Here is a 25,350-nt window from a genome sequence, read left to right as displayed (position 1 = left end):
GAGTGGCACACTCATCCTTTTCTGTGAAAAGAGGGGCTGATACCAACCTGCGAGCAATCACGCATGAGGGGCCTGGTGAGGAGAAAGCCCTGGCTCCCGCCCCTCCTCAGTCCTGCCCAGGGCGCCCCAGGGGCTGATGTTGGCTCTTTACCTCAGGCTCTGTCCCGGGAGCTCGTCAGGGAACTGGCAGGAACCGCTGTCCGCACTTGCTGTTGTGGGTATTCGGTGCTTGTGATGGAGCAGGAGACGCAGAGGGGACCTTGTGTAAGCTCTGTACTCTCACACACGTGCACCCGTGCACCTCATACCCGTGCACACCCACCAATCACATGTGGGTGTACACACTTCACACACGGGCGTGCACGCCACACGCTGGCCCACGCACCACACGCGCTCCTGTGACCACACACACAGGCCTGCAGAAGGTCTGCCTCTTAGACTTGAAGGAAAAGGTGCAGATTTGGCCCCTGACAGCTGCGTCTTGTTTGTTGTCTCAGACACTTGCTGTGATTTCCAGGCAGCCTCAGTCCCCTCAGCTGGAGAATGGGGATATTCATGGCCCCGGCCTCCCAGGTTGATTGGGGTGTGGCCAGCAGCGTGTGCATGCCGCCCCGCGCCTTACCTACACCCCAACTCCAGGGCACTCCCAGCCTCATCCCGGCCCCTGCCCATCTGTGCTGCTGTCACCCTTGTTGCTCTCCACCCGTCCCTTTCCCACAACGGCCCCCACGGAGGTGCTGGTGCCTGTGAATGCCTCTGGGGTCCATGTGTGCTCCCCAGTTCTCCGGACAGGGCAGAAACGTGAAGTCACCAAAAGTGCATGCACCAGCTTAACCGGGAAGCCCACGTTGTCAGGGCGATGTTTCTCTGCAGCAGGGGAAAAGCAATTCAATTTTCCACCGGGGTAGAAACAGGGAGCAGGGGGTGCATGGCGCCCCCGTGTGGTGGGCTGTGTATGCCTGGTGGTCTAGTATCTGCTCTGGGGACACAGCTCGAGGCTCAAATTCCTCCCCACCTGCGTCTCCAGGATTTTCTTGGAAGCAGCACAGGCTCCCCCTTTCCTCCTGTGGCTCTTGCAGCCCCTCGGCTACCCCAGTGCCTGTCTCTCCCTCCCTGGTCCTCTCCTCCCAGCATCCCCTATCCCCACCCTCAGGCCTCTTTCCTGCTGAGCTCCGTCTCCAGCTTCCAACTTCTAGGAGAAACATCTGGCAACAGTGGTGCTTCAGGACGGCTGGGTGTGGTGGGTCACCCCTCGCTGAGGCCTTTTGCACAGCTGAGTGTGGAGGAGAGCAAGCCAGGGGCAGGCTTGGTGTGGTCAGGGTCACGAAGAGAGGGGGCTGAGGGGACCTGCCCCAGGCCCCACCTTTAGCTTAGATGGGTTCCTAGATGGGAGGGTCTTTTCTCTTCAGCTCCTTCTCGAGCTGTCTGGAAGCCTTTGCTGAATGGCTGGTCCAGCCCTGCAGCAGTGCAGCCGGGGAAGGGATGCAGGGCCCAGGACACCATCACCAGCTTTGTCCAGCCCTGCCTGTTCCCCTGGTGACACGTTTACCAGGCACCTGAGGCCCCGAGGGGACATGTGGGGCATGGAAAACGAGATCCTCAGTTGTACAAGGCAGGCATGGAGGGTCACTCTGTTTCACTAAAACTAAAGAGGAGACTGACGCACGGGAGGTCACACAAGTCAGCGGGTCACACGGGCCAGGGGCCCAGCGAGGGCACTAACCTGGAGCGCCCTCCATGCGCTGCGGGCAGGGCGCCCACCCTCACGTGTGTCCTCCTGGTCTTTTCTCTCGGGAGCTGTGGGAAGGGGGAGCCTCAGGGTCTGAGGAGGCAACAGCCACCCTTCCCGGCCGAGGAGCCGGGACCCCAGCGCACCCCTGTCTCTGAGACTGGGCATCGCTCCAGGGCCTCAGCTCCACAGCCCAAACACGTCCCATGCGTGTCCCTTGAGGACCCAATGCTGGCGTGGTCACACCGAGGGCTCTGTGTGCTTGTGAAACGCTCAGCTGTGCACAGACGAGGTGCCTCTGCTCCTTCAGGACCCCCCCCCCACCCCCACCCCCAGCTCTGGGTGCAGAGAACAATTGTGCCATTCAGTGTAGCTGTCCCTACACTGGCCAGGCCCAGCTGGGTGTCCTGGGCGGGCGCCTGCAGAAGGCGGGCAGGTGGCGCAGACACTATGCCCTTGTTGTCAGGGCTTTTCCATTCAGCAGAAGTGGCCAGAGACAGATTTCTGGGACATCCTGGAACGGAAGCCAAGGCCCAGGCCCAGAGAAACGCATAGTGTCCCTGAGCTTCGGCAAGGAAGAGGTGGGAGTCAGGGGCTGGTATGCACCAGACGGGCCAGGCCAGCTGTGGCTGTGCCCCAGCGGTCACTCCTGGGCTGTGAAGTCCCCAGCATGGAGTCGGGAGCCAGTCAGCAGTGGTGGCCTCTAAGACAGGTGGGCCCAGGACCAGGCAGCACAGAGCAGGTGTCGTGGCTCCCCCATCCGCCACTGAGGTGTGTGTCCTTCCCCAGCACTGGGGGGCCATCCTCAGTGCCCCAGAGGCCGGACTCTGAGCTGCTCTGCTTGTCTCCCCAGCATCTAAAAGTCCTTCCTGGCAGGATGCTGGGCCGTCTCTCTAGGGGCACAGCTGAGACACCAACCAGACAGACCTGCTTCTCAAGTCTGGCTCCCACGAGGACTGTAGGATTGAGGGCCTTTAACTGTAAAACTGGAATAATAATATCACACACAGAATAACCTGGAATCTTGGTGAAAGACAGCTGAATCCAGGCTGGTTTAAGCAGAGAGGCATTTACTCTAGGCTCTCGGGAAGTTCACAGAAACTCTAGAGGACCAGAGAAGGAGACGGTGCTGGAACCAGTGTGCAGTAGGCTTTTCCACTCGTCTGTAAGGCCAGCTGCTTCTGGGCATGGAAATAGGGTGAGGCCAGTGGGTCTTGTAAGCACTGGCCTTTGGCCACAATTCTTCGCTGTAAAATGAGACTTTGGGTCAGTAGTAATGATCTGCGAGACACTGTGATGGGTGATGTTGGCAAAAACAAGGTGAGCAGGAAGGAAGGTTCATATTCAAATACATGTCAATTTCACAAAGAATGAATGGCCGGAGGGGAAACAGTGTCACTGACCTGCCACCTAGTGGCTGGCTTGTCATCCTGCCGGCTGGCTGGGAACTTGACAACAGCTGTATCCAAATCAGCCCGGTGAGGGAAGTTCTTTTATTGAATCTGTGAGTAAGCCTAGTCCATCCCGGCCCTTTGTTCATGGGCAGTGCTGAGCGTCTAGGAACACAGGCTAACTGATGTGCACACACAGGCCATCTTGTGTACCAGACTCTCAGCGCCTCCTCAGCCCGGTTGCCCTTTGGAGAACATCTCCGCCTTTGGAGAAATTTTCACGCCTCCCAATCGCCACTCCTCCAGTCTTCCCTCCAGCTCCCTGACCCCTGCACACGTGGTGAGTAACCACCCCTGAGTAACGTAAATCTACCTCAGGTCACCTCTCCTTCCAGGCGACTTGGGCAAGAAGATACACTCAATATTCTGCCCACCAGGAAGATTTCCTTTCTCCACTGCCCTTCCCACTGAGTGGACCACCGTGTCCACTTAGACGTGTTGGGTGCCATCATTTCCTGCAGCTCTGTCTATAAATTACACATGCATGCTTTTCCTCTTCAGGTGGTCTTGGGAGCTCTCCACAGAGCCACAGATGTGAGTTGAGGGCAAGGTGACAATGCAGCTGTTACCATGGGGGTCTGAGTCCCAGGCATAAGCATACACCTCCCAGAGCTTTCTGGACCCCCGACCCTAATATCACACACAGCACCTGCATGTGATGCTGGAGTGCTGTGCACGCATGCGCCGTTAGAGCTAGGGGAGAGGTTGACACTCGGTTCCTGATGGGCAGCTCAGGTCTCAGGACCACCTGGCGTCCCACAGTCAGGCGTTCCATCTCCCTGGGAGCCCAGTAGTGAGCCACTAGCTGTATGCTGAAAGAAGAGATTTTTGCCAAAGAAAACATGGCTTCGCTCGAAACCAGAGGCTCCCATTGGGGCGCTTCGCTCGAAACCAGAGGCTCCCATTGGGGCCTGCCCTGGGCCCTGCAGAGCCTCCTAACTTGCCTTAGACACACTGTGCGCCATGGAGTGTGCTGGGTCAGCAGGCCCAACGGGCAGAGCTGCTTGTTCATGGCCTGGGCCTGCTGCACGGCCTTTGCCTGTGCTCAGGGACAGTCTGGAGCTGCACACTTCCCTGTCTGGTGGCCAGGCCTGCACAAGAAGGCCCATCGAACCCTGCACTTGCTTTCATGGCTGGGAGTACAGAGGCAGCAGTTTGCCTTTCATTCTGGAGGGGATATTTTAACTTGGCCGGCCTTGCTTGTAACAGAAACCCCAAACAACAGGGGCTTGATTTAAACAGAAGTATGTTATCTCCCATATGAGAAATCTGGGCTAGGCAGTGGCTGGCACTGGGTTAGCAGCTTCGGGATATCTGAGTCAAGGTCTTTGGGGTTTTGGTGCTTTCCCTCACAGTTGCAATGTAGTTGCTTTGGCTCCAGCCATCACGGCTTTGTTCCAGGCAAGAGGAAAGAGGAATCGAGTGAAAGGAGGAAGTGATAGAGCCTGTGTCAGGAAAGCAACTGTCACAGAAATCTCTGGAAGATGTATGCCTACATTTCACTGGCCAGAACTGAGTCACTCTGACTGCAAGGAAGGTGGGGGATGGCGTTTTAAAAAACTGGGTACATATCCACCCCCAACCAAATCTGAATTCTCTACGTGAAAAAACAGAGGAGAATGAATGCCGAAGGGGGTTCTCTGCCACACGTAGCCCGTGGGGTTGTTTTGATGACTGAACGCACTGGTGCCCAGAAGGGCCTTAGGGAGTTGCCTGCACACACTGGGTGCTCAGCGAATGTGGGGGTGGGGGGGGTCATCAGCAATGCCTACTTCAGTCACACACCTGGTTTCCCCTTACTTCCCTCATCAGAGGGACCCCTTCCCATCTCCCCTTTCTCCACTCTACAGAGACACCAGCAGGGCTGGGGGATGGGGTCAGTGAGCAGAGGTCAGAGGTGAAGAGCTAGCCAAGGGCCAGGGCCCCACCCATCCCCCAGCCCTGCCCAGGGTCCCTGGCCCCTGCGACTCCTGGGTAGGGGGCTGGAGGGGAACAGGGCTGCTCCCTTTCTGGCTGTGCAGAAGCCCTGGGACCTGGATGAGGCCCCTTTGCAGTGAGATCACACCCTCAGCTGAAAATCACACCAATGGCACCTCCCCCGTTGGTGCAGGGAGCTCAGGAGCGATGCCCACCCCCGCCCTCACACCCTCCCAGCCCTGGAAGCTGCAGGGGCCCTTCCAGCTCTGGGAAGAGTGAGCACCCGGGCCCTGAGGAGCCAGAGCCGGGTGCAAGGTGAAGGGCTGGCCCTGGGGCAGGAGTATGGCTGACCCCCGCAGTGGGGGGAGCAGGACACTGGCCGGCCCCCCGGGTCTCTGGGCTGGGCTGAGGGGCAGGTGGTCCTGGGAGAGAGCAGGAGGTGGGGACAGAGCACAAAGGAGGGGAAGGACAGGCCAGAGAGGCCGAGACACTGAGGGACAGGCTGAGATCCACAGGATTGATACTGAGATTGAGAGACACAGAGACAGACCACACGTCGAGGAGAGAGAGAGTTCTAGAAGAAAGGCTCTGAGTGCCTGGTTGGAGAGAAGCAGGCAGAGGAGGGGCAGCACAGGCTGGGGGCCTGCACTGTGGCTGATTGGGCAGAGGGAGCGCAGGAGAGGGGCTCCTGGGCCCGGCGGCTGGGGGATGGCAGAGCGCAGCAAGGCCCCTGGCGCGGCCCAGGGACCTGCACTGAGGCTCCGGGAGTGCCAGCATGGCTGCAAGCAGCACCTGGGCCACATCGTCACCTTCTTCTTCCGCTTCATCTCCGGGAACCTGGCTCGAGGTGAGGGCTGCTCTGGCAGGACCGGGGACAAATGTGCAGGAAGGGTCAGGTCAGGGGCTCAGGACTGTGCCCACCTTGAATAGGGCAGGGATGACTGGGGGGCAGTGGCCATGGGAGCAGGCCTGGAAGGGACTCTCAGCATTAGAGTCCTGCCCCATGACCTGTGGGCAGTGGGTGCCAAGCCCGGCCTCCCCCACTCCTGGGCTTGAGGTGGGAGAGGAGGTGGGGAGGGAGTTTCCTTCTCCAGGGCTCACAGCCCAGGCTGGGAGGGAGCTGGCTGCATCTCTGGGGCCAGCCTACCTGCCTTCACACACCAACCTCACTGCCCTGTCCGCTTCCCTCATCCCTCATCAAAGACAGAAATGACATCTGCAGCGAGGATTAAAAAAATGAGCAAAGTGTGTAGCAGCTGCTCAGTCAGTGACAGCCTTCTTTCAAAATCTAGAAAATCCACCAACCTGCAGTTTCTAGCAGGGACACAAGGGGGCTCTCCAGGAGCCTGCACTCTCAGACCCAGGCCCAGGGAGGAGCCCAAGGGGGAGTCTACGCAGGCCGTGTCCCACTTCCGCTCTGCCTCCCTTGCCTCCCCGCTCCCCTCTGGGGCAGATGCTCAGAGGCTGAGCAGATCCAATGCTGGGCCACGTGGACCAGGAGGCAGGCACTGGGAGAGGGGCTCCTGCGTGTGGGGACCTGGAGTTTCCTTGGCAGGAAGCCTGGGGGAGCGATGGTGTCAGGACCTTCAGACCCTGGAAGGAGAGACCCTCAGCAGCTTGGGGCTTGCCGGCCCTTTTGTCCTGTCCTGTTATTGGGGGGGGGGGAGGGAAAAGAGGCTAAAGAAATCACATGATTCCCTAAAGAGAAATCAAACAAAATCCCTAAAACATAAACACGAATCAGTGTAGACATGTGACACGTGACAAGCTAAAAGCTGCGTCTGCTGCTCAACGATGCACGTAGACTCTGAGGGACAAAGTGCTGAGGGCCCGCGGGGCTGGGCGTGTAAGCCTGACTTTTGTCCCCTCTCCAGAGGCTAGGCTTTGTCGCCTGTTTGTTCTCTGCGGTATTCCCAGTGCCTAGTACAGAGCCTGCCTTCCAGTCCCTCAGCTGACAATGATCACAAAAGCCTGGGCTCGCTGGTCTACCTCTGAGCCCCTTCCAGCTCCAGGGGATGCTGGTTCAGGGATTCACAGGATGGGGGGGGTGGGAGGAGCTGCCTGGGAGCAGGGAGCTGGGAGGTCAGAGCAGGCTGGGTGTGAACCCGAGACAAGGCTGAAAGCGACGTGGTGGCTGCTAAAGACACAAATGCTCACCATCACCTGTGGGACAAGCTGGAGGAGGTGTGACTGTCACCTCTGACCCAGCCCTTCAGATACATTTTGTGCAGATCTGGTGGTCATCTTTAAGGGCGAGCTGGTGCTCAGGGAAGCCTCAGAGCTCCAGACCCTCATTCACTCTGGGATCCCCTCCCGCCGACTCATCTCAGGCCTAAGGGAAGGCAGGGTGTGGGCAGGTCCCAGGCACCTCCACTCCTCCACTTTGCTACCAGCGTGGTGCTGGGGCCAGGCTGATGCCACTGCCCAGCGATGTTGATGGTGCCCTCTAGCCTCGTCTCCCAGCTGTAGAGACTCTCCTCTCCAGGCAGCCTTTTTTGGAGGAGGATGGATCCCCAGCTCTCTTGCACAGGGTCCGAGGAAGCCCTGCAGATATGCACCCTCTGCCTCATGATCATCCCTGGGTGGGTGTCCAGGTCCCTCCCTTCACCCTGGAGGCCCCTGGCCAGTGACCCGGACCTCCTCCAGGTGTGGGTCAGACCCACCTGGCCCTGCATCCCCCAAACTCAAGGAACACACGCCCAGGTCCCCACTGGCTTCCCAGAAGCCCCTCACCTGGACAGAGGACTGAAGCCCTCTGGGTGCGAGGAGGAGGGAAAACAACCCAGCACACCAACCAGCTTTTCCAAAGACATTCATTCCCGTCCTCGCCTCACCAGCCCTCCTCTGCCCTCCGGCGGGGTGAGGAGGGGTGAATCAAAGAGTCAGTTTCCCAGTCCCTTAGTATGACCTGCATGGCTGGTCTTGGCCTTTGAGACCTCTGCCCCAACCTAACAGGAAAAAATCACATTTACTACCTGGATATGAGACATGGAGTCCACATCAAGATGGGGGAGAGCTTGACTCTTACCGCACCCTGCAACAGGTGCCCAGGCCAGGACTCGCAGAGGCAAGGCAGGTGTCGGGCAGAGGCAGGAAGGGGCCAGGATCCAGGAAATAGGGCTCAGGCTCCAGATGGAGGCAGCAGAGACCCAAGGTTGCAGACAAAGTTGGGCACAGCTGGCTTGAATTGTCAAAGCATCATTCTCGATGTGTTAAAAATATCATTCTCCTGCCAATAGACAGTGAGTGTGTGTCAGGTTCTGTTGAAGTTCTTAATAAGGGAACCAACAGAGCGAAAAAGCCAGTGCAAAAGGCAAAGACACACAGGGATTTTTAGAGAGGGTGGGGAAAAAAGGAACGCCGAGATGTCACTGCTCAGCTACGGAATCTAAGAAAGATCCAGGGCAGTGAAGCCACCCCCTGGGGGGTTATCATCTCTGCCAGAGAGAAGAGGAAATCATCACCTTATCAGCTTTATGGTCATGTAAAACGCGTAGGCCCTGACCAAATGCACTGCTTAGTCCTGCTCCCCTGGACAGTCAGATGCCCCAGGGCAGGACTGGACAGGGCCCCACCGGGGCCGGGAAGGTCACCCAGCGCTCTTGGGCTTTATTTCCACAATTTAAAAACAATTTTTAAACAACAAAGAATGTTTACTCTGCCACTCATAGCTGTTAAAAGGTAAAAGGAAATGGCACATTAAAATTTTCAAGAGTTTATTTGAACTGGGCAGCACCAAACCACAGGGAGTTAGGAGGTTCCAGTGACAGGGGCGAGTGGGGAGGTCTTAACGGAGAAGACGCCGAAGGAAAGAAAGGAGATCGGCTGGTCGTAGAGCAGGCGGCTGTGTTAACTGGGAAAGCCTAGTTGGCTGTTGATTGGTCATAAATTTCATTTTCTCGGATTCGAGTGCATCGATTCTGGTTTAGGTTTCGGTTTGCTTGCATAAGCGACCAAGGCCTTGGAGCCACCTCAGTCCCATGGGTAATTACTTTAACAATCCCTCTCCTTGGTCATCTTCAGATACACAAGAGGCAGGCCAACAATTTGGTATTCCTGCCGCTCTCCGTCGCGCTCACGTGACTTGTCTCCTGGTGAAACTCACAGGGTGTGATGTCGGGCCATGGAAGAATTGCTTTTGTTCTTCATCTCGTTGTCCACCTTGTTTCTGTTTCTCTAAGCGCAGTGAGACCATCTGACGTACGGCTGATGGCATCAAACATGTATTTAAGACCCTTGAGAGAACATAGTCCACCAGGGAGACCGCAAGGGGTGACTCTTAGGAGGGCAGAAACAAGAGACTAAGTACACTGCTTAGTGAGGGTCCCCATGAACCAAACCAGCTGATGTCAAATAAATCAAAGAATGCACCTGAGGAGGCATCAACCCTTTTTAGCCAAATGTCTTGTTTGTTAATTTCTTGTATTTAACTTTGCTTTACCAGAGTTGTTGGTCCGGATTCAGAAGGAGACCATTGTTACAGCCCAAGCTCCTCCTTGTCTAGCCAGCAAGCAGTCTACAACTATTCTATTATCCAAGACCACCCTGTCCTCTGAAATAATCCCTGACCCAGAGAGGCCTATTTAGGGGTGGTACATTTTTCAACTCTTCATTCCTCGCCTTTGAAATTTCTCCAAGAACTTGCATAATCGAGGGTTTGAGTTGGTAGACAGCTCCATTTCACTGGACCAGTCTCTTAGTCCTAAGAATAGCTCAGTTCAGTTCAACAGTTGAGTCTCATTTCAGGAAGAGGTGTTGCCGGTGAGCTCTCAAAGTCAGGCATAAGAGGTGCAAGCAATCGTGTATTTATGTGTTTGTTTCCATTGCAATGGAAACAAAAGGAAAACAAAGGATAATGGTTGGGACAGATTATAAATCAGTTTCTGAGTCCAGAGGATGACCAGCCGAGAAGATCTCTAGATGCTGGGCTCGTAGACGTTGAGTTCGAAGCATCTTTTGTAGTTTAAATGTCTCTGGTGGTGTCACCGGCTATTCTAGGAATGTTCTGAGTGGTCCACATAGCAACAGGCACAAAGCGCATCCACATGGGAGCCGTCGTGGTGGTTTCTCTGAAGTTCATATCAAATCGTCCAGCTTCAGTTTGCAGGGATTGGGGGGAAAAAAAAGGTCAGTGTTTGGAGAGTTGTAGCCAGACATTGGAGGAAACTAGAAGAATTTAGGATCCAGTCCAGTTCACAGGTAGATAACAAAACCTCAAGACAACGAACAGGACTAGAATCTGATCTCCACAAGGCTGTGTTGTGTAGTTTTCCACAGGAACATAATTTTTCTCCCTACAATTACCCCAATTTCTAGCAAAGATAACCACAGTACAATGAACCTGTTTGCAAAATAAGTCTGGTCTCATTAAACCTGGCCTGATTATTTACACAAGAGCAGCAAGAGTAGTAATTTTATGTCCATTCTTAAGTATGATATTCTATTTAAAGCTTGGTGCTGCCTAGGGACTTCACTGGCTCCAAAGTCAACCGTAGTGTACTAAATTTTTTAAAAGCCTCTTTCGTCTAAGAAGCCAAGTCAACAACTTGTCCAAGACAAAAATCTGTTGCAAGGAGAACAGATTCTTATTGATTTATGCAAATACCTATATTGTCGTAAAGAACAAGAATATTCAATAAGAGTTTCCAAATTCTGGAGCAATCAAGTAGAGAGAAAAAGGTAAATACATTCTGTTTTTGTTTCAAAAGTATACTTTACCAGATTGCTGTGATATTGGTAACTTAAAAGAAAGGAGAAAGGGGAAATCAAATCTGGAAAACAAACCATTGAAACATCAGCAATGTTTCAAACAGACTCATAAAACATAATGATCCTCATCACTGCATTCAGTCCCATGTCATTAATTCTCGATTAATGCTTGATCTCCGGTCAGTAGTTTTGTGAATCCATCAGGTTCTCCCTTTAAGTTCTGAAAATTCTGACTCAATTCGGCGGTATGATCTTAAAGTTATCAGAAATCTGAACTTGTAAGAATTCTTTCCATGAATCTCTTGGAAGAGGAAAAGCGTCAGATTCAAACCATAACTGTCTATAAATGTCAAAAGACTTAAAAGTGGTTATAGCTAAATGTCTGATGAGAGTTCACTATAATGCAGGTAGTTAACAAGGAATTTTTATTATTTCTGTGACACAACATTTTAAGATAGTAACTAGAATTATGGTAACATCATATCAGGACATATCAGATCTCTAGAAATTTTGTACAATTTACCATTCTAAAACAACAAATTCTTCTACTTTAAAACAAAATAGCTCTCTTTTCCCTTAAAAAAATGCATTTCCATATTGCATACCTTTTCTTACCAAAAAGCATCCTACTCTTCTTGTATGCAGACTTATTTCTCGTATTATTTCTCATGGTTTTAATATTGATTAGACTTCTTAACTCTTAGAAACCTTAATTTCCAGTGAGAATAAGAAATGAGCAATTGCAAACTGTTACACCAGCACTCTGTAGGTTGGTAAACTTACTGACACATTTCATAATTTCTAGAAGCATATTCTTCCTCATAGTAAAATTTCCAATATGGCACCAAACATATTTATTAACAGACCCAAATATCTTTAGTCCCTCTGTAGTAAGAAGCCAAAAGTAGGTAAACCTATGTTCAGTAATTAGTGTTTTGGTATTTTATCTTATTCAAAAATTGTTGGGAAAGGCAGTCTCATATATGCAGTCTTTTGATCCCCACTCAGTCACGTAAGAATAAGGTTTGGGCCTAGAACAATTTACCAAAACATAGAGTCCTCACATCTTGTGTTGGGCTTAGTTCCTTGTGTGGGAATATCTCTCCTTGTTTAATTCGGAATATTCCTTTGTCTCTGCTTAAAGTGTGTGCATCCTATGGTGACTGGCCAACCCATTGTTGTACCTGTCCTCTGCAGGGAGGGGACAGGGTTCTTCCATTGTGTCACGAAAGGGGTGTTCATAGGTCAGTTGCCCTGTGTCAGCTGCTGGGAGACACCTGCTGGCCATGGGGGACCAGAGCCCATTATCAGAATCAGCCTTGCTCTGTGCCTTCCCTTTGTAAGTAAAGCATTTCACCCAATGCTTGACTGTGCTGTTCTCCTTGAAGATGCCAATATCAAGATGCAGTGGGCAAAAGAGTTCAGAGGTCCCCCCCCCCCCCCCCCCCGGGTTTGGTAACCAGCACTCTGTGCTCTTCTCTCTTGGAATTGCTAAAAAGAACAGGTGGGCTTTGAATTGATTCTAAATCTGCATTTCTGTTCTTCTGAAGACTTGATTTGAAAGACGCGAAGTTGTTTTCAATTCCTCAAAGAATGGGGTTGTCCCCTGGATGGTATCAAGGAGCTGGATCCACCCATCCAATTTGCTTCATGTCAGGAAGTAGATTTCCATCTAAGACGGAAATCAAAAGATTTCTATGTTCTAGTTTTAGAGCTGTGTATCTTTGGAATGTTTTAATAAATTGTTCCACAAAGGCTTCAGAATGTTGCCTTTCCCTCTGGATACATAGTTCTATTTTAGCTTAGGAAAGAACGTTTCAAAAAACTTCCTAACAGGCTCTGAATATGTCTCCAATTCAGCCAATTTCTGACCACAGAGCTTCTCTTAAAGAAAAAATCTTTTCCAATATTTTATCAGGTTTTAGCTGGGACAAACAGTAAATATTTCTGGCAGTACGGAACTCTTTAAAAGAGACAATTTTGATTCATTTAGTCTTGGAAGATTCTTCATACCAATCAAAAATGCATCCCATTGTTTTTAGATAAACGTATGTTCAGTGATTAATGTTTCAGTATTTTATCTTATTTGAAAATTGTTGGGAAAGGCAGTCTCATATATGCAATCTTTTGACCCCCACTCAGTCGAAGTTTGGGACCCATTTTTCTCTAGGGCATCTTGTAAATGGATAAGTTTATCTAGGTTAAAATTTCCTCACTGCAAGCCACTGTAATTCAAGATTATCTTTGGTGAGGTTAACCCACAGACACACACAAATTCTGGGCCTGTAACATTTCTACACACAGTTAGCCCGGTTGGAGGAGTCCCAGATTCTTTGGACTCAGGGAAACCCATTTTCTCCTTCCTCTCCTTTCCTTGAAACAAAATTTTACTTACCTGAGGCCTCAGTTCAGTTTAAGTTCAACCCATTCCAGTTTAAGTCAGCGAGTTCAAAATGTTTAAGTTGGACCCAGTCCAACTCTGAGTCCCAGTCTGGTAAAAGAAATGCTCAAATGAAGTTGGGGAGCTCATAATGCAAAAGCTGTGGAGCTCAGTTATCCAAGAGGGACCCACCCATGACCTTCAGGTGCAGTGAGAAATCAGCAAGTGAAAAGGGCCCAGCAGGTGCTTGCTGCTTGTTGCTCCTGGGGGCCGTTAGCCAAGGCGCGTGGGGCGTCGCCTTCACATCCTGCTCCAGACACAAGAGCTGTTAAAAGGTAAACAAAGGCAAACTATCATTTTCAAGAGTTTATTCGAGCATATGCTGATTTGAATCAGGTAGTGCCAGACCGAAGATGGTCAGGAGCCCTCCACCAACAGGAGCTAGGGGAGGGGTTTTATAAAGGAGATGCAGAAGTGAGACAAGGACATTATTTGATTGGTGGTAGCTCAACTGGTTGTCTTATTTGGGGAAGCCTAGTATGCTGTTTGTGATTGCTTGTTCTCAACTTTTATCTTCTCGGGTCTGAGGACACTGACTCTGGCTGAGGTTGAGGCTCTTCCGGAGGCTACCAAGGCGTTAGAGAGGAACCTCAGTCCAGTGGCCTCCTTTACTTAAATACGTAACAGAGCTCGGCATGAAGCAAATTGCTCCTAACCTCTCCGAGCCTGTTTCCTCCCTCATCTGTAAAAGGGTCACAAGAATAATGAGGTCATTAAGAAGGTTGTTGTCATCTGTACACGAAAACCTCTGCACCTGTGGCACGGCCTTTTACCTTCTCCACCTTGCTACCATGGTGGTCTCCTGTGTTGGCTTCCTTTTTGTTGGTGTGTGACTTTGGGCAAGTTACTTGGTCTCTCTGAGCCTCGATTTCCTCATTCATTGAACAGGTACAACGGAGGGTGGTTTTGAGGATTCTACCAGAAAGGGCTAGGGTAATGCTACCCCGTGTGGTTTTAGTGGCATGGCTGGTGATAATGGGAACTTACTGTGTGACTCTGAGCTGGGGTTTCCACCTTCCTGGGCCTCAGTTTCCTTATCTGCAAAGTTAGAACTAGAGAGGGCAATTTTCAAGGTCAAGGACCAGCTCTAAATTCTGTATTTTCCCCCCGTACCCCTTGCCCAGGCACAGGGGCCTGTGAGCTTGAGGGTGTGTCTGTGGCTCCTGCCTTTAGGGCCATTGCCCACTCCTGCCTCTTCCTGGCTTCTCCTTGGATGCTCTTTCTGGGTCCTGTGCTCTTCCAGAACTCAGAGGACCTCCCAAACTTCTCCCTAGGGCCTTGCTAATGCAGTAAATCTCATTTAAAGCCAACCTTGAGCATCCTGGTGCTCTTCCTCAGCATTAGCAGGGGGATTGGGTTTCTCCAGGTATAATGGGCAGCTGTGGTTCTTGCCTCTGCTCTGGCCTACCTGGCCTCCCCCACTGCCTGCCTCCAAATGGCCATACCAGAATGGGTAGGAGGAGGTGGATGGGGACACAGAGGTAGGGTGAGTGGGAAGGGCTCATTGGGCACTGACTGGAAAGTTGGGGCAGGGAGACCCCCAGAAAGGTGTTTGGGAGTCACCTGCCCAGACACAGGGGCCCCTTGGTCCTGTGCCAGACCCCTACCCCAGCATGGTGTGTGTGTTTGGGGGGGGGGGTCCCCTGTTGCTGTGGGGTCCAATTCCCTGCCCTCTGGGGTGGAGGGGGACTGGGGGTTATTTGGAATGGCGGGGAAGGAAAACAGGAGTAGCTTCCAGACTCTCCAGGGTGGGAGGAAATGTTTGTGTTGCACTTGGGGTGGCCCAGGGAAAAGGCAGAACCCTGGTGACCGGGCGACTGGGACTCCCGGACAGAGCTTACAGGCTGGCGAGCCTGGTACCCATGGGCCCCGCCTCCCGCTCTGCCTGCCTGCTTCCCTCCTTGCCTGCGCGCTCCTGACAGGCATTCCCTCATCTGCCCACCAGGGGGCAGCAGGGGCCAACGGGTCCTCCACGCGGGACTATTTTAATCTTAAATCACTAGCTCTGTATTTTCGGACACCAACCCTCCTTCACCGCTGTGGCATCTTCACACTTTGGGGCCTTCACAGCTTTGAGGCTTAGGGACACAGGGATCTGAGGTTCCTGGGCTACCACCTCTCTTCCAGGATACATCCTGTCTCTTCATGCCCTGAGCTAAGCCGGGACAGGCTGGAACCCTCTCCCCAGCAGGCCTCCCCGCCCCTCTGCGGCCCGTGAAGTGCCTGCCCCAGTCACTAGGGCTCAGCGCACCCGGGTGGCAGTGTGCCTCCTCAGGTCACTTCCAGAGGCCTCAGCAGGGCAGGGTGAATCCTAGGGTGTTACAAAGGAGCTCTTCTAAGCTGTCCTTCTCCTGTGGATGAGGAACCAGGCTCAGACAGGCTCTGCAGTGAAATGCGGAAAGACCGGCACTGAATTGTCAGTAAACTGGAGGTTTCCCCTTCCAATGGCTCACATCTTCATCCTCTTTTGAAATAATGCTGAAGGTAGAGAGTAGTGGGTTTTTTTTTTTTTTTTAATATGTTTGTTTTTAATGCCGTTGCATTGCAAAATAGAAGATGACACTTTTATGGACTCTTCCAAATTTGAAGGGAAATTTGAGGGGTCTATAAAAGCCTGGGGACCACAGTAGCAGACCCCTGCCTGGCTGAGGCTGAGCTGGGAGGCTGAAAGAGGACTCCAGTGATAGGTGTGACAGGTGGAGGCCAGGGACAAGATGGGGAGGGCAGGTGTCCTGGCTGGGCTCCATGGAGGACATTGTCCCCTGCTTCCCTGCAGAGCAGGGTGCAGACATGTTGGTGGATCAACAGATCTGGGTCCCCCCAGGCTGAGAGCTGTCCTGTCCAGAGAAGGACAAGCGAAGGATTGGGCCTGAGCAGTGACCAGAACCCTAGGACTGGAGTGGGAGGTGACAGAGACCACACAAGCCTTGGAACAGAGCTCAGCCAAGAGTAGGTGAGTGAAGGAGGGAGGGAAGGAAGAAAGGAGAAACCAGGGAAGGAATCGTCCAGAGTGTTGACCCAGCACAGCCCGGCAGGAGGGAAGAGCCAAGGGAAGCCTCACACCACCTCTAAGTTTTCAAAAGAAAAAAGAAAGAGCAGTGAGAGGGTCAGGAGAAACCTGGAAGCCATGGGCAGCCTGGGGTCTGGCTGACAGCGGCGTGATTGCATGAGGAGGGCCCCCCAGCTAGGTGAGGGGCTCACAGGGCAAGGCCACCATCATCCACCACCCTTGAAACAGAGGGGCTGCCCCCAGAGGGGAGCGAGGAGCTTGGGCAGGGGCAGGTCAGGGGTGGCTGGAGACACCAGGAGCCTTGAGCTGGGGTGTGAGGGCTTTGGGAGGTCAGGTCCCCTGGCAGCTCTGCCCCATCAGCCAGTAACCGGGCAGGTCAGTTCACTTCTGTGAGCCTCTGGCCACACTTGTAAGGGTGGTGGGAAACTCCAGAGGGTACCTGCTCTTTATAGCTCTTTCCTCATTTCCTTTTCTCAGTCCCGCCTCTCCTGCCACAGGTCTTTCCCTACAGGTGGCCCTTGCAGGCATGTTCCACACAAAGAGCAGCCTGCGGCAGCTTTGCAAACTGAAATAAGTCAAAATCCCCTGGTGGTTTCCTCTGAACCTGGAGTAGGTTCTGGCCCCGCAGCCCTGCTCTTCCCGGAGAGGATATGAGCACATCCCGTCCTGTCCTCTTAGTCTTTCTCCCCCTCAAATGTCAGCTCCTCCCAGGACTCACTCTATCAGTCTCCACCATGCCCTGCACGTACCAAGTGCCTGATCAAATGGTGTTTGCAAAGATCACTGTCTTTTTTGGGAATTCAAGCCAGATGCTGTTCCCCAGACCTAGAGCTTTTCCTTGTATGTAAAGCAGTAAGACTTCAGGAGGCCACCCATCCATTTCAGGTCTAGGGACCCGGGTCAGTGAGCCAAGGCCAGAGGTCTTGCCAGCAGACTATGCTAACCAGGCCCACCTCGTCTCTGGCCATTGGCTCTGCCACGCTGCATCCCAGGAGCCCCACTGCATTCAGGGATCCCAGTTCAATGGCTCTGAGGTGACAGGCACACCTGCACACGCACACGCACACACTCCAACATATACACACTCACACACCCAGTACGCCTGGAAGCAGGGTCACTGTTTCATGTCCAGTCACAATCTGTGAGGCTTCTGGGCACCTGCTGTGGCCCGAGCAAGGGGCCGTCCGAGGTACCTGAGGTCGACAGAGGGAAGGATTTGTCCATCCATCCAACTCACATCTATGAAGCACCCCCTGTGCCTGGCACAGAACAGGGCTTGAGGCCAGCAGGGAGGGGAGAGAAGCCCCGGAAGCCGGCCCCTCTACCCTCCCCCCACCCTGCAGTGCCCCATCTAACCTCTCCCTGCAGCACACCTGGGAACCCGCTGTGGTTGGGCTGTTAGGGCCAAGCCTGAGTTGGAAATATTTTGGGACCTGATGCCTTGTGCTGGGCAAATCTGGAGCTCCAGGTGGTCTGCGCCCTCTGGGGAGATGGGAGCAGAAGCAAGGGTCTGGGTGCAGTTTATCCTTGTTCCCCCCCACCATGGGGATCTAAAAATCACCCCTCCCCCATCTTCCCTGGGCCTGAGAAGATGCACCAAATACAGTGGCAGACTCCGCCCTCCCCCAGCTCCTGTGGCCTTCCTCTCTGACCTACTGAGTTCTCTTGGTACAAATGGGAAAACTGAGGCCTGGGAAGAGAATGTGGGCTGTCCAAGGTCTAGGTCTGGGAACTCCCAGGACAGTGCTTGGTCCTCTCCTCCATGCAGCTACCTCAGCCTCAGTGTCCCTGCTCGGGGAAGTATGAGGGACCCAGAGAGGCTAGGGCCCTGTCTCAGCACCTCGAGGAGGTGTGTGGGGTGTGCGGGGGGAGGGGCAGCCGAGCTCTTTCCAAGCACAGAACTCACAAGGGAGGTGGCTGAGGTGAGTCTGAGGGGAGGCTGGGAACTGCTGTGTGCTGTCTCAGCTGTGTGTGCGCGCACGTGTATGCGTGTCTGAGTGTGTGTGCGCACACATGTTCACCCACACATCCTCTGTGATCCATGTGGGCTTCAAGACTGCCTGTGTTTTGGGAAGGAGAGCAGATGCTGTTCTTGCAGCAACATCCTTGGTCCTTAGAGATCAGCTGAGTGACCCCTGGGACAGCCTGCCGTGCAGGCCCTTACAGCCAGGACGTCAGGGTGGAGGGGCTGCTGGGCAGAGCGCACCTGCAGAGGAGTAAACAGAAGCCGGGCTCCCTTTCGGCTGTGGTCTTTAGACATGCCTCAGGCATGTGGGCTTCTGGCTGGGACAGGGCACATCTTAGTGGCCTGTGGAAGGAAGAGATGATGCCATGGAGGAGGAGAAGAGAGCAGAGAATGGGTAGGTCTCAGTGTAACCCAGGGGTTCCTAGAAAGGGTGGGAGGGGCCTGGACTCCAGTCCTGGCTCTGCCACTTACCAGCTGTGTGACCTTAGGCAAGTCACTCCACCTGTCTGAGCCTGTTTTCTCATCCGTAATACGGGGAGGAAAGATAGGAGAACCCTCCTTTCTGGGCTGCCGTAAAGATTAAATAAGATACAGCACTCAGCCCAGGGAGCCTGGGGCATGGGGGCCCCTCACCCAGGGCAGGCCTGGCTCAGGGAGTGGGGCTGAAGCTGCACCCCTCTGGGCGGCCTGATGGGGGCCTGCGGGGCAGGGACCCCTGTGTTAAACTAGCGCAGCTGGCGCACACATTCACAATGAAGCCGAGTAAATATTTACAGCCATTATGGGATTGATCGCCTTCGATCCTGTGTCCTGCTGTGAGTCCTGCTTACTCATGCTTTCTCTTCTCTCACGAGTCTTTAATAATTCAGCTCCTAATTGTCTCCAAACGCAAACCTGAAAATGCCTACTCAGGGGCCTCCTCCTCGCGTCCTCCCTGCCGGGGACGCCTCACCCCGTTTCTGCTGCAGACGCTGGCCCCCTGGCCCGGCCTGTGACCGCTTCCGGGAGGGCCCGGGGGCTGGGTTCCCGGGTCTCCCTTTCTGGCTGCAGCGTCCTCAAGGACAAGAGGCTGGAGCAGCTGAGAGGAGGCAGGAAGGTGCGGCCACGGCCCCCAGGGAGCCCTGCAGCCCTGAAGAATGGGAGGGGAGGGGTGAGGACATCTTGAGGCATCTTGAGGCGACAGGGAAGGCCATCCTGAATGGGTCCCTGGACAGGCCTCAGGCTGGAAGCTGCTCCTGCCTGCGCTGAGGGTTGGGGGTGGAGCCAGATCAATAGCGGAGCGTCTCTTGGACGCGAGGTCTCCCGTGTTGGGGCTTCCTGGCTGTGGGCGCTCCCCAGCGCCCTCTAGGGGCCATCTCCATTAAGGGGGGCTGGGAGACTGCGCTGTGTCCCCCCCATGCCTGGCTGGGTGACCAGAGCACCACTCTGATCTCCTAATATCTGCACCTAATATCTCCACTTCCCTTCTTCCTCAGGGCCCAGGCAGGGTGACACGGGGTACTAGGGGAGAGTCGCCTGACCCCCTCAAGCAGAGCATCCGCCCAGTGAAATCTTCATGGCCACTTGGGCCAGGCCTGGCTGGGGCGGACCCCGTGGCAGGAGCCCCAAGGAAGGAACCAGTGTGGTGGCCTGTCCTAGAGGAACCACTAGGCCAGGGTCCCCATCCCTGAGGTCTCTGGGCTGGTGCCCATCCAGTGTAAACTTCTGGGAGTCCCTGCCCTCCAGCCCCAGGCCAGGCTGAGAGCATCCGGTTTCACTCAGCAAATCGTGAGTTTGTCCACCAGGTGCTACCCTGGGCCCTGGGACCACTGCGGGGAACCAGACAGATCAAAATCCCTCTAGAGTTTATAGGATGTAAAATGAGATTGATAAATAAATTATAGTTAGAAAGGAGTAGGGCTACAGAAATTACATGGGGCAGGAAAGACAGATAGGGGCGCCTAGGGAAGGGCTTTGAGGAACCATGGCATTTGAATACAGACCTGAGGGGTGAAAGATGAGCAAAAGGGAGCGCTTTCCAGGCAGAGACATGGCAAAAGCCAGAGCCCAGGAGTGGGGGCGAGCTGGCGTGTCTGTGGAACAGGGAGGTGGCTGGCATGAAGATGTTCAGAGGGCCTGAGGGCAGACTGAGAGGGGCCTGTGCATCCCTGCGGGGGCCTCGCTGGTCGTGGGAGTGAGGCGGAACCCAGGGATCTGAGTGGTGCAGTGCTGGGAGCTGCCCCTCCTCCCGCTGCTGATGGAGAATAAGCCTCAGGGCTGGGAGGGTGGCTGGGCTGTTTGGTCATCAGGTACCAGGGGCTGGTGACAGAGGTGTGAGAAGCAGGCGGGTCCTGGAGGCATTTTGAAGGTGGAGCCAAAAAGATTTACTGATGGACGACTTGTAAGGTGTAAGAGAAAGAGGGGGAGCCCAGGATAACGGATAGGTCAAGGTTTTTGTCCTGAGCGTCTGGAGATCTGAGATTATTCATCGTGGTTGGAAAACCCTCCGTTTGCCCTCCAGCGGGCCTGGCATCGGGGGCAGTGGGGGGTGGCAATAGCTCAGCTGTATAGCGTGGTAAGTTTGAAGCATCCAAAAACACCCTCCTGCAGGTATTGTGGGGGCATTCGGCAGGTTGGATAGGAGAGAGGTTGGGACTGGAAAGATTAAATTGGGAGTCATTAGCACAAACACGGGATGGATTTAAAGTCCAAAGACTGGACAGAAGTGGTCCAGGGCCAAGCCAGACATGCATGCTGACATTTAAAGATCTCTGACTCCTGCACGCACACCCTGAGCTTGGCCCCTGGTGTCTGCAGAACGCTTCTTCTGTTGTTTATTCTATCCAGAAAAGCACTTGTTCACGTTCCAGACCTTCATTTTTTTCTACTCATTGATTGGGATGAGGGCCCCCAGATTTTCACATGCGTATAGAGGTGAACCCCTGACTCAGCCAGCCAGTCATAGCGGGAGAACCCACTGGCCAGGGCAGGTGCCTGGAGAGCCTTTCCCAGGTCTTTTGACATGAGTGGCCCCAAGTTGGAACACAGAGGCCATAACACACAGGCCTGGTGGCTTCTAGTAGCTGAGTATGAAGCCACATGGAAGAAGCCATCTGGGGAGAGTGAGGCTGACGTGCAGAGCTGGAACGTGAGTCACAGTTTGAGCCCATGTTTCTTTTCTTCTCTTCCTGCAGTTTGGTTTAAGGGCCAATAAATCCCTTTGCCTGAGTAAGTTTAATGAAGGGAGCCCTAAAACCGCATCTCAGCCTTCAGATGACAAGAGGAGGCTTGGACAGGGGAACACAAGGGAAGGACTGACCCCCTAAGCTCTGGATGAATCACCCAGAACCAAGCCTATGAGGAGCATGCGACACATCAGTGGTTGCTGAGGCCAGGGCCAGATGCAGCACTCCCTGGGGGAACGTACTGGTGATTTGAGTCTACTCTGAGTCCACTGTTTAAAAATATGTGTAAGTGCCTGCGTCTGGGACCTCTGTCGCGCCAGCACGTGTGGCGGGGGACGTGGACGCTGGTGAATGTGGCCCTTGCGGGAAAAAAAAAAAGATACACGCATAAGGCCTATTTTGGCTCATGTGGGTTTCTAACGGAGGTCTGACTGTTTCCTTGTTTGTCGATTTCCTCCACTAAGAATCTCAGGGAAACAGTGAACATATGGGATAGGTTAGGTTCACTGTGCAGCCAGTGGGGGTGGTTTGGGGTTGAAGGCTCAGGGGTTCTCCTTCCCATCGTAGTCTGGGTTGAGGCCTTTACAAGGTCCCTTGTTTGGTGCTGAGTAGCATCCCTACCAGTGGATAAACCAGACTGCAGGCAAGTGTAGAGCAGGATCAGGGCGAGCGTCTCTGCTCAGGGCCCAGCATGCACCGGGGCTCAGGAAGTGGCTCCTTCATGAGTATTTCTCAAAAACCTGAGAGAGGAGGGAGTTACTGAGGTCCAGCCCCTGCTAGTGCTTTCCGTGTTAGGTGAGGGAGACTGGGCCAAGACAGCACACTGCACATCTGCTTCCAGAAAAGGCAGAAAAGAATGAAGATGGGGTACCCTCAGTGAGCCAGAAATTAGGAAGAATCACCAAAAAGCAGAAGGCAGGTGGGCTCACACCAAAGAAAGAAATCACTGTGCAAAGGGGCCTAGAGAGTGTCGCAGCCTTTGGACTTGGGTGGGGGCATCAAAGACAGAAGAGGTATAGAAGTAGCAGTATCCAGGTGAGGGACCGCCCCCACCACCCGTCTGTGCACAGAGGTGCCCACAGCAGCCCAGGGCTAAGTGTGGGCACGTGGACCCAAGAGGTAGGTCAGTTTCCAGGGAGGCTGGCAATGCCCAAGAAGCATGGGGAGCCTAGTCCAGGGGGCGAGTGGGGGGTCCACGCCATACAGCACCCACCCCACCCTCCCTGCAGAGATGGGTCCACACACACTTCACATGCAGATGTGAACACAGGCTCCAGAGCCACCCAACTTTTTTTTTTTTTAATAGACTTTATTCTTTTAGAGCAGTTTCAGGTTCACAGCAGAACTGAGCAGAAAATAAAGAGAGTTTGCACATAGCCCTCCCCACCCACACGTATATACTCCCCAACCCTCAACATCCCTCATCAGTGTGGCATATTAGGTATAGTTAATGAACCAGCGTGGACACATTTTTATCGGCCGAAGTCCATAGTTTACATTAGGGTTCACTCTTGATGTTGTACATTCTATGGGTTTTGACAAATGCCTAATGACATGTAGCCGCCACTGTAGTATCATACAGAATAATTTCATTGCCCTAAAAATCCCTTGTGGAGAGCCAGCCAACATTTGAGGAAAACCAACAACAGCAGATAGAGGCACTAAGCTCGATGAAGTGAAGACTTAACACACAAATCAACAGAGTGACTGAGACAAAAGAAAAAGCATAGAACAGAATGAGTGTATTTAATATTCTCAGAGATCCCAGAGGACGTCATATGTATACAGTCAGAATCAACTGTCTTGGAACTTTAATTGCTGAAATGTAGAAAATGTTGTAGATGGGTTGAACAGCAGAATGATTACCCTAAAAGATAAAGAGATGAAAATATGAAACAGAATTAAGGGTCCTGGAGGAGAGTTGAGTAGTTTCAATTTTCATCTAAAAGGAGTTCCAGAAAGCAGGTACTGGGGGGACAGAGAAAAGGGAATATTAATAGAAAAATTCTGAGTGTCATTTGATTTTCTCTTCCCACCCACGCAGTGAGGGACCCAGGGGAGACGGGAAATGAGCTTCTCCAGGGCCCCACAGCCAGGAGGAGGGTCTGCCTGACTCCAGAGCTGGACTCACGCTAAGACACGCTGTCTAGTCCCTAGAAGCAAACAGGTCGAACAGTTTCTCCGGGTGGGGGCCCCGGGATGTTAAGACGTGTCCTGTGAAAAGAGGTTCTGTTGCAAACACGTTTGAGAAGTGCTAGTCAGAGGCGGTTTAATGAACTGACTCACTCTGTTTTGAGGACCACGTGGTGGTTAAGAGCCCTGGCTGGCTTTGGACTCAGGCAGATCTCGGTTCTCTTTTTGGGATGTTTGGGAAGACATTTTGCACCCCCCCAACCCCAACCCCAGCCCAGCCAGGCCTTGCTCTTCTCATCTGTTAAGAGGGAATCGTAATTACATCCCTGACATTTCTGGCTGCCTCCCAGGTTTTAGGGGCCTGGGGAAATGATAGCTGCGAAACTGCTCCTGACGTGTAACGTGAAGTGTCCTGTCTCCCGTGAATTCTGTCACTGACTCCTCTACCTGCTGCTTCAGCTAGGGTGGGCAGCTGTACACACACAACTTTTCACACACGATTTAGAAATCTGGACTCTAGCATCTGTTCTTTTGGTAAACGTGTGAGGCATGAGACGAGACTAGGATGCTTGCTTCAGGGAACCCCGGGGCAGCACTGAGCCCCGTCTTTGTGCCCTGGATGCTCGGGTACAGCATGGGGCAGCCAGAGGCCTGTCCCTCCCACTGCTGGGGTGGCAGTAAGCTGTGCCTGCCCCTCCCACCCCCTCAAGCTGCTGCCAGGTAGCTTCTAGATGTTCAAGTCCAGGCAAGGGAAAGGCCGAGGAATGACCCTCGGCCAAGGAATTGAGGAGCCTGGGCTCTTGTCCCCACTGGGCAGTGCGTGACTTCACAGCTCCTGGCCGGGCCTCACTTGTCTCATCTGTGAAATGGGAGTTGGGAGGACGTCACTGCAGCCTCTCCCTCCCCTAATCTAGTCTTGCCGCCCGCCCGCTGGAGTGGTCGCTATGAAGGAAACCAAAACAAACCAAATGCTCCATTGCCCTGGGGGTAAAGCCCTGTCCCAACTCAGGCTGGACCTTGGGCCCCTGCCAGGCCCTGCCTCGCCCCTATGGCCGTGACACTGGCTCACTTTCAGTGCCCCGCCCACCCCTGCTCACACCGCTGTGCACTCTCCCATCCTGGGGCGCCCCAGCCCGGCCCCAGATCCTCCGCACACCCTTCTCTACCCTCAGACCTTGGCCTGGGAACATCCAAGCCTCCTGTGGGAAACCTGCTCTGGACCCAGGGTCTGGCCGGGGAGCCCCCCTGATGTATTTCTCCCATCGCGGTCTCTGCCATGCCCTGTTACAACTGTTCCGCTGGCTGCCTCCCCTCGGGAACCTAAGCTCCTTGCGGCCAGTGGTGTGTCTGCATGTTTAATGCTGTGTCTGCCAGGCACTGAGCACACACTCAGTAAATTATCTGTTGAACGGGTAAATGCGTGAATGAACCTAGGGCACTTCTAACTCTGAACTTGTGCATCTCTTCAGATTGAAAGAAGAATCAAAAACCGTATTTCCTTCTCTGGGTCTAGCTAAGAGACTCCTCTGGGCCCTGAACTCTCCTCCAGAATGGCCTCACGGGTCCCCTCCCTGTGCCGATCCAGCCTTCCAAGAAGGGAGACTGCTTGAGCATTTCCAAGGAGCTTCGCAGAGCACATGCCCGGGCTGGAATCCCCGCGCTTCTGGAGAGCAGCGCGCAGGGCAAGTCCTGCACCCTCTGTTCTCTGCAGTTGTGACTGGGGGGTCTACTAGGGGTGTTGTGAGGGTTAAATGCTATTACATATGTAGATGCCCAGGAGAGGGCCTGGCACGTGGTAAGCACTCAGTAAGTGAAGCTGCTACTCTTACCA

The 25,350-nt window shown here is 53.5% G+C and overlaps 1 protein-coding gene across 2 annotated transcripts in view; it reads left to right on the top strand.

Annotated features, from left to right (window-relative positions):
- Window positions 1-25,350, top strand: part of KCNIP3 (potassium voltage-gated channel interacting protein 3) — a 76,542-nt gene that overhangs the window by 10,834 nt on the left and 40,358 nt on the right. The window lies entirely within an intron of this gene.

This window comes from Camelus bactrianus, chromosome 28 (assembly GCF_048773025.1).
Source record: "Camelus bactrianus isolate YW-2024 breed Bactrian camel chromosome 28, ASM4877302v1, whole genome shotgun sequence".
NCBI classification, from domain to species: domain Eukaryota; kingdom Metazoa; phylum Chordata; class Mammalia; order Artiodactyla; family Camelidae; genus Camelus; species Camelus bactrianus.
The sequence above is the reverse complement of the archived record's forward strand: the minus strand, read 5'-3'. Positions and strand labels throughout refer to the sequence as shown.